The 17,060-nt window shown below is 43.4% G+C and overlaps 1 protein-coding gene across 2 annotated transcripts in view; it reads left to right on the top strand.

Annotated features, from left to right (window-relative positions):
* Positions 1-581: 581 nt before the first annotated feature.
* The window catches only part of LOC128689520 (luciferin sulfotransferase), an 83,352-nt gene continuing 66,873 nt past the window's right edge, over positions 582-17,060 (top strand). The window contains exon 1 of one of the 2 annotated variants that reach the window (XM_070086461.1): positions 582-683. The gene's annotated coding sequence lies outside the window, so the exon portion shown is untranslated. The remainder of the gene's footprint in view (positions 684-17,060) is intronic. The other variant, XM_070086462.1, reaches the window with a different exon arrangement.

The raw sequence follows: 17,060 nt of genomic DNA, 5'->3' as shown, positions 1-17,060 counted from the left end.
TATTTAATGACTATTTTTTGTCAGTTTTTACACAGGAAGATGTAAATGAGATTCCATTAATTAACAATTATTTAGTTACTGATGAATTTAAGCTAACTAATATTACTGTCACGAAGGACATGGTTATCTTTAACTCACCCATCTCACTCTGAAATTCGGTAACATTCACTTGCTTTAAATTACCATTAGTAATCCAGTGAGTTTAAAATCTTGAATAATTGCTGTAATTCACTTGATCTTAGGTTGCTTGATTCCTTATATATATATATATATATATATATATATATATATATATATATATATATATATATATATATATATATATATATATATATATATATATATATACAATACTTGAAGCTAGTGCTTAATAGCAGTGAAAAATCTATTAAACTCTTCACTGTTAATATCCTTCCTCAGTCTACTACTGAAGATATGTTCAAGGAAGATCCTGTCAATATTGAGAGTAAATTTATTGGTGGCTGTCCATATAACAATATTTACGAATGTTGCCTCATCTGCAGTCAAGACTGATTTAAGTTTCTGGGAAATGCATAGTAGGTAACTTATATAGATTAGATATAATACTAGGCCATGAACGCCACCCCGTGAGGCCCGTGTTGATGGTCAGTGTTGATAAGGAAGCGTCATCCCACAGTCACACGCTGCCTGCTGGCTGTAAGGTAGGAATTAATGAACTTAAGAGTGTGCTCTTGACTCCATAATGTTTTGGTTTTGTAGCGCTCTATTGTAGTCTACAGTGCACGACAATATGGCTTACAGTGCACGATATAGTTGGCTACAGTGCAGGATATTGTTGGTCTTCAATACGATATTGTGGTCTACAGTGCACGACAGTGTGGTTTACAGTGTCGAAAGTTTTTCTTACATTATTAAAGAACACAATGGATATTCGTTATTTTCCAGAGCTAAATAATCGAAGTGTAGCATCTTCAGGATGGTATCTTTAAATAATACTTTGTCCTGACTATAAGAGAAAATGGGAATGTTTAAATGATAATTTTTTAGTTTATAAGTTATGATTTAATGTTTGACTATGTTGGGTTGTAGAGTGCTGGAGACAACAACAATTGTAAAAGGGGTACTTAGGCTTGTAGCTGAAAATTGTGTTAAAATGTATTCGCCGTGTTGACTTCTGGTGAAAGATGAATTAATGTTCTTCACTGAGAACTCGTCAATTTTAGGATTAACTTGGTCAAGGTCAAAATAACATTAGTTCGTAACATTAGTTCCTATCATTAGTTCCTAACATTAGTTCCTAGCCTCCTCACGCTATGACATGCTGTCGATATACACAATACCTTATCCTGCTTGTAAAGAATTACTCAGGTTACGCTTTATTTACACGAAGAAAAATTATCTCTTACACATGGTTGTAAGGCTGCCATCCCCACGAGCCCCTTTGGGGCGGGGCAGATGGCAGACCAGAGGCCTAGCTTCTCCCTACGAGCCCCGTGAGGGCGGGGACTGTGGCTAGGCCTGGGGACGCTTGGTCCCAAAGATGAGGGTACCTGTACCTCCTCCCATGGGAGACTTAGGTCTCGAGATACTGCCCAGATAGGGAGCCAAGGTCGGGTCACCACTACTTGGAAAAGACCCGGGCCGGGAGAAAACCGGCGAATAAGAAAAAAAAATTAACTAGCTTTCTATCTAATTGTTTAGCAGTTTAACACCACAGGCTCAATTAAATTTGGTTATGAGTTTAACATTACACTCTGAACTGCCCACTGTTGTGGCCAGTTCAAAGCGGCATGATTTACATGGAGGCTGGAAGCAACGAGGTGGTGTGATAGTGACCATATGGGTGGCAGTGTTGGTGGCCTAGTGTGGGTGATGGTGGAGTGTGGATGATAGGTGACTGAGCAGCAAGTGTGGGCAGTAATTAGGCTGGCTGGTGTCTACATGACAAGGAGTGTAGTGTCTTAATATGTGTGCGCCGTGAAAACATGGGGAAGGTGTGGGCGTGGGGCTCTGAAGGCTAGAAGCTTTGGTGGAATGATGAACAAAAGCATGAGTGAAGTGTGGGGGCTGTGTGGGCTTGATGCTGTAGTGTAGTGGTGTGGGTGAAACGTGTGCTTGTGTGGGTGGTGACTGGATGAGGGGTGACTCGGTGGGCAATTATGCAGCTGGTGGTAATGAGCGTGGCAGGTAACTTAAGTGATTAGATATGTGGAGGGCATGTTAGAGTGAAAGATCAGGTAAGGTGTGCGGGTGAGGTCATGTGGCCGTGAGGAAATGGTGGTGGTGAGGAAGTGGTGGTTTTGGGGAATGGTGGTTTTGGGGAATGGTGGTTGTGAGGGAATGGTGGTTGTGAGGGAATGGTCATTGTGAGGGAATGGTGGTTGTGAGGGAATGGTGGTTGTGGTGGGGAATGGTGGTTGTGAATGAATGGTGATTGTGGGGGAATGGTATAGGTGTGAGCGTGTGTCCATGGGAAAAATTGTATGGGTGGATTGTGTGGAGGTAGGTTATTGGTTGGGATGATGTCGGTGAACGCACGTGCCTGTGGGGGAGTTGTGTGGGAAGAGGTTGTTGGTTGGGATGGTGAGGGTGAAGGCACGTGGCTGTGGGGAAGTTGTGTGGGTGGAGGTTGTTGGTTTGGATGGTGAGGGTGAAGGCACGTGGCTGTGGGGAAGTTGTGTGGGTGGTGGCTGCTGCTTGGGATGGTGTGTGTGTGAAGGTGAGTGGCCATGCGGAAATTATCTGTGTGGGAGGTATGGGTGGGAGAAGCAGGAATGAGTTAGAGGAATGGTATGGGAGAAGGCATGTGGCTTTAGAGATTTAAAGGGCAGGTGGTATGGGCAGGGGTTGTTGTTGGGTGTTCAGCAAGGGTATATTCATGGAGGGGGGAATGAATAGTTGGTGTGGGCAGAGGTGTGTGGCTGAGGTGGCACTGCATGTGTATCAGTCATGTACGAACTGTCTCAAGCACTATTGTCCCTCGGGTTTCCCTTGTCTGCTACAACCTCCTCCAACCATCACCCACCGTCATCACCACCATCCACCAGATGAAAATTACACTAGTAGAAGATTCGTTTGGTGTCTGTGAAGGGTTGACTCAAAATATGAATATTGATTTTGATATGTTAGAAGCAAAACTCAATCTGCTATCAAATCTTCTGAAGAACATTAATTCAGATTATGAAAATTATGCAAGTGACTTCTTTGGGTGCATTTAGTGCTCAGCAAGAAAAGTGGAGTTCAAACAACTTCATCAAATGAAATTTCCCAGACAAATAGTCAAGAGGGAAGCAAGTACACATTACATGTGTTTTGTGATCTGTCAACCAGAGGTTAGGGCACTGTACCTTACAAGAGTAATTCTGAAGGATGTACTATAATTACTTCGTAGGCCAGGGTAGCACCCTTGAAGGTCAGAACAGTACCACAATTGGAACTGACAGCACTCTGTGTTGGTACATAATTAGCTGTCAATTTTAACAAAGTGCTTGATCATCTCACTATTGAAAAAACCGTGATATGGAGTGATAATGAATCTGTTCTCCAGTGGTTATGAAATAAGAGTAAATTAGTCTATGTACAGAACCGAGTAACAGAAATAAGAGAGCTGCACAGAGATTATTTTTTTCTCCACGTCTCTACTCAAGAGAACCAACCTGATATGTTGTCATGTGGAGGGAAACAGGAAGGGTAGAGCGGGGAAGCTAAACTACAAGAGAGGGGACTACACAGGCTTCAGGAACTTCCTGCACGAGGTTCAGTATAACAGAGAACGGGCAGGGAAATCAATTAATAAAATGATGCAGTGTGTGACAACAATATGCAAGACAGCAGAGGAGAAGTTTGTACTCAAGGGCAACAGAAATAATGAAAAGGGTAGAACGAGCCTTTGGTTCACCCAGAGGTGTAGAGAGGACAAAACTAAATGGACTAGAGAATGGAAGAAGTGTAGGAGGCAAAGGACTCGGGAGAATAAGGAGAGAAGTCGATGAGCTACAAGCGAATATGCACAGGTAAGGAGGGAGGCTTAGTGTCAATACAAAAATGACATAGCAGCGAAAACCAAGTCTGAATCAAAGCTGTTGTACAGTCACATCAGAAGGAAAACAACAAAGACCAGGTAATCAGGCTGAGGAAAGAAGGTGGCGAGATCACAAGAAATGACTGAGAAGTATATGAGGAGCTCAAAATGAGGTTTAGAGAAGTATTGTCAGTTGAGACAGAGAGGGTCCTGAAACACGGAGGGGTCGGGTACACCACCAAGTGTTAGACACAGTACATGCAACCGAGGAAGAGGTGAAAAGGCTGGATAATATATCTCCGTGGGTCCTGAGAGAGGGAGCAGAGGCACTCTGTGTACTACTAACAACAATCTTCAACACATCTATCAAAACAGGGCAGCTCCCTGAGGTATGGAAGACAGTAAATGAAGTCCCAAATTTTAAAAAACAAGTCAGACACGCAGCACTGAACTACAGACCAGTATTATTGACTTACATAGTATGCAAAGCCATAGAGAAGATTATCAGGAGAAGAGTGGTGGAGCACCTAGAAAGGAATGAGCTGATCAGTGACAACAAGCATGGATGGAAGGATGGGAAATGTAGACAGCCTGTACTGTCCGCACAGACAGCCTATGCTGTCTGCCAGCTTAGTTCATATTTTGTGGCACTCAGGTGCTGCCCTCTAGGCCAGCCCAAAGTCAGTGGGACGCTGGTCACACGCACACGCACTCACACAGCGGCCTAGAAGCAAGACAGAAGTCCTTACTAGCTCTCTCCCTCATGGGATGGCCCTTTCCGGCCATGGACACAACACACAAGCCTGTGTACCCACCACAACTTTGCAATTAAAGTAAGAAGCCTCCGAAGACGTTTATCATTGAACCCCATTCTGCAAGAGCCACCAAATAATCTCTGTGGAAATTTATTTGGTCCTAAAAGTTCCACAGGGCAGATACAGTGTACAAAGATCCCAACATGGCCGTGTATGGAACGGGTGGATAAGGTGGCCCTTAAACCCACCCAAAACACACACACACCCAGGTTCGAGAAGGTGGTTGGAAGGTACTTCTTAATTGATAGATTTACCCTTCAGGGAAGAAGTAGGTAGTTTATACTGTTAGTACACTAACATTAGGATTATTGAGGCAACTGTATATAATAATAATGTACACTAGGTAAACACTAGGTAGTAAATAGGCTGATTATATAGGCAAACACTAGGTTATGTTAGCCAGGGAGAACTGGGAGCCCAAGTTTGCATGCTGTGGCACGGGGTTTTGAGATTGCGGTGCTTTCTTCTAAGACTAGACACCATCGGAGCAGCAAGTGCCGCGATCAGCAGGTGGTGCCCCAACGTGTTTTCACATACTAGACCTGGGGAAATCTGGTGGAGGCACCTTGACATACTGTAGATGACCTCCTCTGTCAGGCCCATACAGTATCTGGGGAAAATTGTGGGTGAGTTGAGCTGTGGGCCTTTGTGCAGCCGGCAGTTCATGACCAGAACGTACCGGCGTCTCTTGTCAGCCTAGAAGCTAGTGTCACTCTGCATAGTAGTCTAGGGGGTTCACACCCCCTTGGAAACAGGAATTTCTGAGGTGCAGGCAGGTCACTAATATCGACTGAATATTGCAGGAATTAAGGCTACCGGTTGCATGTGGTTCTGAGGGGAAGTCCAGAGGGGCTAAAGCTTAGGGAGGTTGAGAACAGTGACATATTCTCCAACACCAAGTAAATTAGTCCTTCATACGTGCATGCAGGCGAGATTTCTTGCAACATCAGTCATTTATGAAAATCTGTCCTGTAAGCCACTTGTGAGGCTGAGGTACTGACCTCAGAGCTCAGTGTCAACAAAGCTTGCCAGGGTAGACAACTCACATGGAGGCAGTCCAGACAAATTTTCACAATCTCATTATAAATGGTGGGAAGCGGTGGTCGCAGCAGTTGTGTTTGCCAGGAGAGAGGAAGAAAGAGGGATGAAGTCATCTTCACTTCATCACCCCATGCAAGAAATATGTCTCTCATTGAGTTATCCTGATGTCATGTGTGCACGTTTCAGCATCCAGACACAGGTACAAGCAGGATCTAGCCAAAATTTACCGAATTTCTTCGAGAATTGTAAGTGACCCCACGCCACAGCGTCCCATGCTGTTTCTCAAGTCATGTGTTCAGCGTCACTTGTATTTTCTGCTGTTGTGTTTCAGCTCAGCACAGCTATTTCAGCAAGGTGAGTTTTGTGGTGATTTCTGCGTCCAGTGTGAGTTTCTCCATGTGTTTGTGGGGAGAAGAGGAGGAAGTGGCAGTTCCTTGCCTCACCCACGCTCGCCCTGCTGTACACTCACACCTCGCCTGCCTACCACCACTATGTGCATCACTCCCTCTGCTGTGTTTTCTGCTGTTTTCCGTGTGAATTCATTACCAGAGCTGTGTATCCAAGTGCCCGAGGCCACTCAAAGTCACGTGGATCAGCAAGCCATGTGGATCAGCATGCCACGTAGATCACGACACAACATTGGATCACAATGCCACGTGGGGTGTGGACGAAGCCACATGGATCTACAAGCCACGTCATTCACCGATGCTGCTGCCCGACTTCATGACATCACGATGTCTACCTGACATCACCTCAAGATGTCTGCTGACGTCACAATGCTGCCGATGTCACTGCACGACGTCATGCCTGACATCACATGATGTCACAGCGAGTGTTTCAGTAATTATGTCAGTATTGTCGAGAAGATTGAAAGAATATGTCGTGCGTTAATTAATTCCTCTCAATCAGTGTTCTCACATGTTATTGTATGGCTTAGTGTCAATTTTGTGCACAGAAAAGCATCATTTGCTAGTTTAAGCCATGTTGTTCAGCATGTACCATGGGTGTGTGTAAAGTTTTCCATATGTCCAGTGTGGTTTGCAGCCAGACCTCTGTGTACCACTTTGTTAGTGTCACCTAGTGTGACCAGTACGTTTGACAGCTGATATTAGTCAGCCTGAGCGTATGAGCCCCTTTATACAGAAAGCTCTTGTGCTCGTCGCTCATAGATGGTCTGAAGAATCGCACCTGCTACGATTCCCATCGAGATTTGTTTCACTTCACCTCAAGACCTTTAGAGTGCAGTTATATGTAGAGAAACAACTCTGGGGACGCTTAGACTAACTTTTGCTATAACTCCAACTGCCGAGAGAATGACACTCGTCAAGCCGCAGTTAGCCCTGTCAGCAGGCGCTGTGTCAGCCTCGTGTCACAAGCTTCAGTGAGCAGCCTGCACAAAGAAGATGTCACTTTGACTGCTAGCTCGCTCACTGCAGTCTGGTGTATGATGTTACGACTCCCAGATGTTTCGCCCAGTCGTCTCTGCTAAGACTCACTCCACGACTTACTCTACGCTCGCCAGCAGTGACAGCCCAGCGACAGTACCAGTCGAGAAGTGTCCTCCTGAGTCACTTGCCAGAAGTCCTGCCCAGTTGCCGAGTTTTGACGACGCCTCACTCGAGGGCAACAGCATGTCGTGCCCCAGGTTTAGTGAAACCTGCAGTGACTCCTACGATGTCTCCTTCACCGTTCTAGAGGATACCGTACCCCATTACATCACAGCTCAGCCGCGATGTCTTCTGTGTTGCAGTATCCGTCCAGACGCAGGAAGGCATGCAGTGATGCCCTTCAACGCTCACTGCCTATTACCACGATGTTTAGCACACCCCACATGATTTTTCTTCCCTCCCTGTAGGAAGTTTTTCTCCATGTCCATATGTATATACATGTTTTTTATTTTGTGTTCTGTGCCCTGTTCCTACGAGAGAGAGACCAAGTTTTTTTTTACCACCAGTATTGTCCGAGGTAGGTGGCCGAGCATATGTAGACAGCCTGTACTGTCTGCACAGACAGCCTATGCTGTCTGCCAGCTTAGTTCATATTTTGTGGCACTCAGGTGCTGCCCTCTAGGCCAGCCCAAAGTCAGTGGGACGCTGGTCCCACACACACGCACTCACACAGCGGCCTAGAAGCAAGACAGAAGTCCTTACTTGCTCTCTCCCTCGTGGGATGGCCTTTCCCGGCCATGGACACAACACACAAGCCTGTATACCCATCACGACTTTGCAATTAAAGTAAGAAGCCCCCGAAGACGTTTATCATTGAACCCCACTCCGCTTTCAGCTTACCACATAATTCTGTTTCACAGAAATCCTGTGTCACAAAGCTACTGGAGTTCTATGACAAGGTGACAGTAGTAAGACAAAAGAGAGAGGGGGTAGGTAGACTGCATTTTCATTGACTGTAAGAAGGCTTTCGATACATTTCCACAAAAGAGATTAGTGCAAAAGCTGGAAGACCAGGCAAGTATAACAGGGATTTCACTGCAATGCATCAGAGAATACATGACAGGAAGGCAGCAGCTAGTCATGGTACATGACGAGGTGTCGGAGTGGGTGCCTGTGACGAGCGGGGTTCCACAGAGGTCAGCCCTAGGACTGGTGCTATTTCTGGTATATGTGAATGACATGACGGAAGGAACGGACTCAGAAGCCTCTCTGTTTGCAGACGATGTCAAGTTAATAATTAGAATTCAATCGGAGAAGGACCAGGCAAAACTACAAAAGGATCTGGACAGGCTACAGGTCTGGTCCAGCAAATGGCTCCTGGAGTTCGACCCCGCCAAGTGCAAAATCATGAAGGTCGGGAAGGGTAGGGAAGACCGCAGACAGAATACAGTCAATGGGGCAAAGACTACAACCTTCTCTCAACGAAAAGGATCATGGGGTAAGTATAACACCGACCACATCTCCTGAGGCGCACATCAACCAAATAACTGCTGCGACATGCGAGCGATTAGCTAACCTAAGAATAACATTCTGAAGTCTTAGTAAAGACTCTGTATACCGTGTGCATCAGGCTCATATTGTAGTATGCAGCACTAGTTTGGAACCCACACCTGGCCAAGCACCTCAAGAAATTAGACAAGGTTCAAAGGTTTGCAACGAGACTAGTCCCGGAGTTAAGGAGCTTGTCCTACGAGGAGAGGTTAAGGGAAATCGACCTGACGACACTGGAGGACAAGGGAGGACATGGTAACAGCATGTAAAATACTGAGAGGAATCGACAAGGTGGACAGGGACAGGGTTTTTGTAGGTGGAACATAGAAACAAGTGGTCACAATTGGGAGTTAAAGGCTCAGATGAGTCACAGGGATGTTAGGACGTATTTCTTCAGTCAGAGTTGTCAGGAAATGGAATAGTCTGGAAATGGAGATGGTGGAGGCAGGATCCATACATAGCACTAGAAAGGAAACAGAATGCAGATGTAGTATACACACATTTTGCGAAAGTCTTTGAGAAGTGCAACCATGGTGTAATAGCACACAAAATGCGTGCTAAAGGGATAACTGGCAAAGTAGGCAGATGGATCTTTAACTTTCTAACCAATCGCACACAGAGAGTAGTGGTAAACAGAGTTAAATCAGATGCTGCCATAGCGAAGAGCTCTGTCCCACAAGGCACAGTACTCGCACCTATCCTGTTCCTTATTCTCATATCAGACATAGACAGGGATGTAAACCATAGCACTGTATAATCCTTTGCTAACGATACTAGGATCTGCATGAGACTGTCATCCCTTGAGGACACGGCAAACCTCCAAGAAGACATAAACCAAGTTTTCCAATGGGCAACAGAGAACAACATGATGTTCAATGAAGACAAATTCCAACTATTCCATTATGGAAAACTGGAGGGAATAATAACTAGGACTGAGTATACTACAGACTCTAATCACACAATAGAGCGGAAAAGAAATGTGAAGGACCTGGGTATGATAATGTCCGAAAACCTCACATCTGCGAGGAAACTGATAGGATGGATAATGAGAACATTCGAGACAAGAGATGCTATGCCAATGATGATCCTTTTTAAATCACTTATTCTCTCTAGGCTGGAATACTGCTGTACATTAACATCCTCATTCAAGGCAGGTGAAATTGCCGAACTAGAGAATGTAGAGAGAACCTTTGCTGCACTTATAAGTTCCATCAAACGCCTTAACTACTGGAAACGCCTGGAAGCACTTGACTTGTACTCACTGGAGCGCAGGCGAGAGAGATATATCATAATTTACACATGGAAGATTCTGGAGGGACTGCTCCCTAATATGCACACAGCAATCACTCCATACGAAAGCGAAAGACTTGGCAAGCGATGCAACATACCCCCAGTGAAAAGTAGGGGTGTCACTGGTACACTAAGACAATGCAGTAAGTGTCCTGGGCCCAAGACTGCTCAGCAGCCTCCCACCAGCAATAAAGGGCATTACCGTTAGACCTCTGGTTGTCTTCAAGAAGGAGCTGGACAGATACCTAAAGACAGTGACGGATCAGTCGGGCTGTGGTTCGTACGTTGGATTGCGTGCGGCCAGCAGTAACAGCCTCGTTGATCAGGCCCAGATCCACCTGGAGGCCTGATCGTGGACCGGGCCGCGGGGGCGTTGATCCCCGGAATTCCCTCCAGGTAGATTCCAGGAGGTATGATAAAGCTCACAGAAGAGGGAGATAGTGACCTAGTAGCGACCAGTGAAGTGACGGGGCCAGGAGCTATGACTCGCCCTCTTCAACCACAAATAGGTGAGTTAGGCGAGTCCAGAGGCCGGGATTACCATCCTGGAAATTGGTAGAAGGCTCACTGCTTAAATGGGCAGGTGGGTAGTTCACAATTTCAAGAAAAAAAATGTTCAGAAAGTAACTTAACATGCATATACTACTGGAAGATGCATAAAATATTCAGTAACCATTAGTTAGGGCCTTTTACTATTTAAATCAGACTTTCTTTATACTTTCAAACACCACCAGTAATGTGCTGAAATTCTGACTTTTTCTTAAAATCAGGACTCACATCGATCGAGTAAAATTTTGTCTAGACTTTTGACTTCTTTTTTTTTTTACAACATTTAAGGCCTATTTTCTTGGGTTTGTAGATAAAATATCGTAAATTAAGCATGAAAGAAGTGAATGATACTTGAGAATCATTCACCTCTCACATCTTTAATTTACAAAGGAATCGTATAATAATGTTGGAAGAGTTATTGTCAATATATGTTAAAAACACATACAAATTATATATTTTATTGTGACAACGTTATACTCTCCAGGAGAACATAATGATGTCACAATAAAATATAACGAGAGCTGGTTATAAAATATAACGAGAGCTGGTTCATCCTCACCTCTCTCTCTCTGGTTGTGTCCCTAACATGTTAATGCATGAGGTTTTACAGTACCATATCCATCATCTTGGTTCTCCTTGTTTCGGGACTCCCATAACAAAACATTGGTACAGTGGATATATATAGGTAACAATGTGAGATGAACAACATTTGTACAAAATGCCTTGAATCATCCTTAATCATCATTTCAAACACTATTAAACAGAATAAAGGCAGCGTCGGCATCCTTGAATGTGGCCGGACAGATGACCTATGGACATTTGGCTGGCAGACATTTGACCAAAGGACAATTGGCCGAACGGACATTTCACCGAACGTACAATAGACAAAAAGGATAATCAACAGATCGGACATTTGGTGGAATGAACATATAACATTATCAATTTTGTTTGTTAGGTTATGATAGGTTATGTTAATTTCTTCGGACAGATGTCCGCTCAGTCAAATATTTATTCAGTATAATGTCCTTTGGTGAAATGTCGACTGACAAAGTGTCCAGAAACTTCTCTCAAATATTAGCGAGAGTTACTACTACTACTACTACTACTGCTACTACTTGTACAGTAGACTACTACTACTACTACTACTACTACTACTACTACTACTACTGCTACTACTTGTACAGTAGAATACTACTACTACTACTGCTACTACTACTACTACTACTACTACTGCTACTGACAAAGTGTCCAGAAACTTCTCTCAGACATTAGCGAGAGTTACTACTACTACTACTACTGCTACTATTTGTACCACTACTTAGACTACTACTACTACTACTTGTACTACTACTTAGACTACTACTACTATTTGTACTACTACTTAGACTACTACTACTACTTGTACTACTACTTAGACTACTACTACTACTTGTACTACTACTTAGACTACTGATACTTTTGCTACTACTTAGGCTGCTACTACTTTTACTACTACTACTACTACTACTACTACTACTGACAAAGTGTCCAGAAACTTCTCTCAAATATTAGCGAGAGTTACTACTACTACTACTACTACTGCTACTACTACTACTACTACTACTACTACTACTACTACTACTACTGCTACTACTACTACTACTACTACTACTACTACTACTACTGCTACTACTACTACTACTACTACTACTACTACTACTACTGCTACTACTACTACTACTACTACTTGTACTACTACTACTTGTATTAATACTTAGACTACTGCTACTTTTACTACTGCTACTTTTACTATTACTTATACAACTACTACTTAGATTACCACTACTTTTACTATTACTTAGATTACTACTACTACTACTTGTACTATTACTTCCACTACTACTACTGCTTGCACTACTACTACTACTACTATCCCTACTTCTACCACTGCTACTACTACTACTACTACTACTACTGCTACTTCTGCTACGGCTAACACTACTACCACTACTGTTACTTCTATTACTATTCTATTGTTACTACTACTGCTTCTACTGCTGCTGCTACTACTGTTACTACTACTACTTCTGCTACTGCTACTACCTCTGCTACTACTATTATTACTACTACTACTTCTACTACTACTACTACTACTGCTTCTACTCTTTTTACTGCTGCTGGTACTACTGCTACTACTACTACAACAACTACTAATAATAATACAACTACTGCTACTACTACTGCTGCTGCTACTACTACTGCTATTACTACTACTACTACTGCTACTACTACTACTACTACTGTTGCTACTACTGCTACTACTACTGTTACTACTGCTGCTACTACTTCTATTACTACTATTACTACTACTGCTACTACTACTGTTTCTACTACTGCTACTATTACTGCTACTACTACTGCTACTACTGCTGCTACTACCACTATTACTACTATTACTACTATTGCTACTACTACTACTTCTGTTAATATTGCTACTTCTACTGATATGTCACTTTCCAGTCCTGATTTATCATTTCGGCATTAGTGACTTATTATTATGGTCGATGGGAAGGTCAGCAGAGGCCAATATGGACCTAGAAATAGCTTCTTGGAGGGTAAACTACTATGGGAAGCCGGCTTAAAACATTCATTTTTGGGTCTATTTCAAGCCTATTTCAATAATTATATAATCAATTAGACCAAAATCTAGTCTGTTTCACAACTGAGGTTCGAGTGCTCTAAACTGATCGTAAGAAACTACTGTTTTAATACTAAACTTTCACTCATAAATTACATCTGCTTGCTGACAGAACTAATAAATCGATCTTAAATAACAGACGCTGCTAACGGGAAGCTAGAATCTTGGCTTTTGTGCCCTTCTGCTTAAAGGAAAGTGAATCTTAAGACGCTCAGTATAAGGCAGGAAAACTCTTGGTCAACAGTGATAAGAGAGGAGCATCCCACAATTTCCTTGAGGCAACGTTTCGCTCTACTGAGCTTTATCAAGTTGTTACAAAACACTGGGATACAGAGGATACATATAAGTAACAAGATGTGAAGATACACAAGCACTACAGTAGCTTAACTAGCCCATATTTAAACAGTAGTTGTAGTTGTAGCAATACTAGAAGTACTAGTAGTAGTATTAGTAGAAGTAGCAGTAATATCAGTAATACTAAAGGTAACAGTAGTCGTAGTAGTAGTAGAATTAGAAGTGAAGCGAGAGAGAGAGAGAGCGAGAGAGAGAGAGCAGGGGAAATGTTAAATATTAAATAATGTCATTATTCATTACTTTTTCTGTTGTGTTAGATACTGGTTATCAAAAGCACTTGTCGATAATGTGAGTGTGTCTGCGTACTTATGTATTTGTGATTAAAGGGGTCAAATCATAGCTTCTGGCTCCGTCTATTCGCTGGTAGCTACTAGGTACACTCCATGCTTCTGGAGCTTTATCATACCTCTTCTTAAAGGTATGCATTGATCCTGCCTCCACTACATCACTCTCCTGACTGTTGCACTTCCTGACTACTCTATGGCTAACGAAATAATTCTTAACATCCCTGTGACTCACCTGAATTTTTAACATCCAGCTGTGACCCTTTGTTGCTGTGTCCAGTCTCTGAAACATTCTGTCACTATCCACCTTGTCAGTTCTCGGTATTTTATGTCATTATCATGGCCACCCATATCTCTCCTGTCCACCAGTATTGTTGAGTTCTCTTACCTTCTCCTCGTAGAACATACCTCTCGGCTCTAGACTGGTCTTGTTGCAAACCTTTGCACTTTTTCTAACTTCTTGACGTGTTTGAATAGGTGTGAGTTCCTTACTTGTGCTACATACTCCAACATAGGACTGTTTACACGGTGTACAGTGTCATGAATGACTCCTTACTCAACTATCAAAACTCTATTCTCAGGTTTGCCAGGTGTCCATTTGCTGCAGCAGATATTTGGTTAATGTGCGCCTCAGGAGATGTGCTAAGTATGATGTTCACCCCAAGATCCTTTCTTTGATCGAGTTTTTCATCCTTTGACCTCTTAGACTGTACTCCATCTGCGGTCTTCTTTGCTCTTCCCCAAGCTTTATAACTTTGTACTTGCTGGGGTTAAGCTCCAAAAGCCATTTGCCAGACCAGGCTTACTGCCTGTCTAGATCCCCTTGTAGGCTTGCCTGATCCTCATCCGTTTGCATTCTCTTCATTAGTTTCACATCGCCTGTTAACAGGAACACCTCTGAATCTATCCCTTTCGTTATGTTATTCACATATACAGGAAACAGAACCGGATCTAAGACTGACCCTTGTGGAAGCCCACTTGACCCACTGTAACACCTCTTCTCGCACCAACACTCGTTGTTTTCTTCCTGTCAGTTATTCGCTGATCCGCTGCAGTACTTTCCCTCCTGTTCCTGCCTGCTCTTCTAGCTTTTCAACCACTCTCTTGTGTAATACTGTGTTGATCACCTTCTTACAATTTGAAAAGATGCAGTCTACCCATCCCTCTCTCTCTTATCTTATACCTGTTACCTTGTCATAGAATTCCAATATGTTTCTGATGCAGGATTTCCTTTCCCTAAAGCCGTGCTGGTTGTCATTGATCTTCCACCAGTTTTCTGATAATCTTCTCAATAACCTCACATACTATACTTGTCAGTGACACTGGTCTGAAATTTAGCGTTGTCTATCTCTTTTCTTAAAAATCGGGATTACATTTGCTGTCTTCCACGTATCAGGCAGTGGCCTTCTTTTGGTCGATTTGTGGAAGGAAAGATATTATCTGGGCCCACCGCCTTCGAGGTATCTAGTTTCCCAGCAGTCTTTTTTTTTTCAAATTCTCCACGGTTGTGTGCAGTGTGTCCAGCACTTGCTGCTGCACCCTACCACCTCGGTTTGCTAGAAGCCTCTGTCTCCACCGTGAATACTTCCCTGAGCTCCTCGCATGCTTTCTTGACTGTTGTTTTCCTCCTCGTGTGGCTGTATAATAACTTTGGGTCAGATTTGCCTTTGGATGCTATGCCATTCTCGTATTGATGCTGGGCTTCTCTCCTTATCTGTGTATATTAATTTCTTGCTCTTTGGCTCAACTTGCTGTTTTCTTGGGTCCTTTGCCCTTCATATCTTTTTCTATATTCTAGCTTACTTGGCTTTGGCCTCTCCACACCTCTGGGTATACTCTGGTCTTCTATTTTTTTCTGTTTTGCCTGCACTTTTTGGTTACGTGTTCCTTATTTCATTTAGTCTCTTACTCTATAGCTCACCTACCCACTTCGTCTCATGTAGGAATTGCCTCATACCTCTGTAGTCCCCTTTTTGGAAGTTTGGCATCTCCCATTGTTAGCTCTATGTATTTGAAGCTGACGAACACATGATCACTGGTGCTTAAAGGCTGTTCATGTGTGATATCCCCTATGTCTGAACTGTACAAGGTTAATACGAGGTCCAGCCTCTCTGGTTCATCATCTCTCTCTCTCTCTCTCTCTCTCTCTCTCTCTCTCTCTCTCTCTCTCTCTCTCTCTCTCTCTCTCTCTCTCTCTCTGATTGTGTCCCTAACATATTGTAATAGGAAGTTTTCCAGTACTCCCTCCAACATTTTTGCTCTCCACGTTTTTGGCTCCCTTATGGTTGAAATCCCTCGTGATGAGTTCCTTTGCCCTGCTCCTGTGGGGAATTCTGGCAAATTCAGCTAAAGACACCACCATTACTCTTGCTCTCATTGTATTCTTGTCTTGATCTCTTGCTGTTCGGTGACTGGTTGCACATCACTGCTATCTTCACTTTTTGGACCCCCAGTTTGAAGTGTTCCTACAGTGTAGTTATCTGTTGCTCCTCTGATTAGTCCTAACATCTCAGGATCTGACATCCAGATGGGAAGATCACATCTGTTATCTTTCCCATGACTTTTGTCTCTGTGAGGGCTATGATGTCCGGAAATGCATCAAGTGATTCTTTCATGCCACTCCTCACTCTTATTTGTAATTTTATCTGCATTTCTAAAGCTGTATTGTGGGGGAAATGGGTTGGTGCAGCCTGTGGGTGTGGTAGACAGGTCTGGATATTATTGTAGGCTGTTGTTGTGGTATTAGTGCCGGGGGGTGGAGACTGTGGGTGTGGATTGTGGCTTGGTTCTGGCTATTGTCTTTAGTTGGTGTGGATTGGTAGAGGATGAGGGGGATGCTGTGGCTGGTTGTGTTTGCTGTTCTCCCCGGGGCTGCGCTCCTGTCTGTTGATACCTGCATTGTCCCTCCTTTCTTCCTCTGGTGCCTTCTTACTCTTTCTCTCAGTTGTTCCCTTTCTTTTAATCTTTTCATGTTTTGTCACTGTCAAGGTAAACTTGCTGGTATTCTGGGGAAGCCTTTTAACAGTGGTTTCCACTGAATGCCAATTTGATCGGTTGGTTCTTTTCCCTCAGGTACCACCCAAGTCTAAATTTTTTTTCAGTTCAGTC

This window comes from Cherax quadricarinatus, chromosome 18 (assembly GCF_038502225.1).
Source record: "Cherax quadricarinatus isolate ZL_2023a chromosome 18, ASM3850222v1, whole genome shotgun sequence".
NCBI classification, from domain to species: Eukaryota; Metazoa; Arthropoda; class Malacostraca; order Decapoda; family Parastacidae; genus Cherax; species Cherax quadricarinatus.
This window is presented reverse-complemented; position numbering and strand designations above follow the sequence as displayed.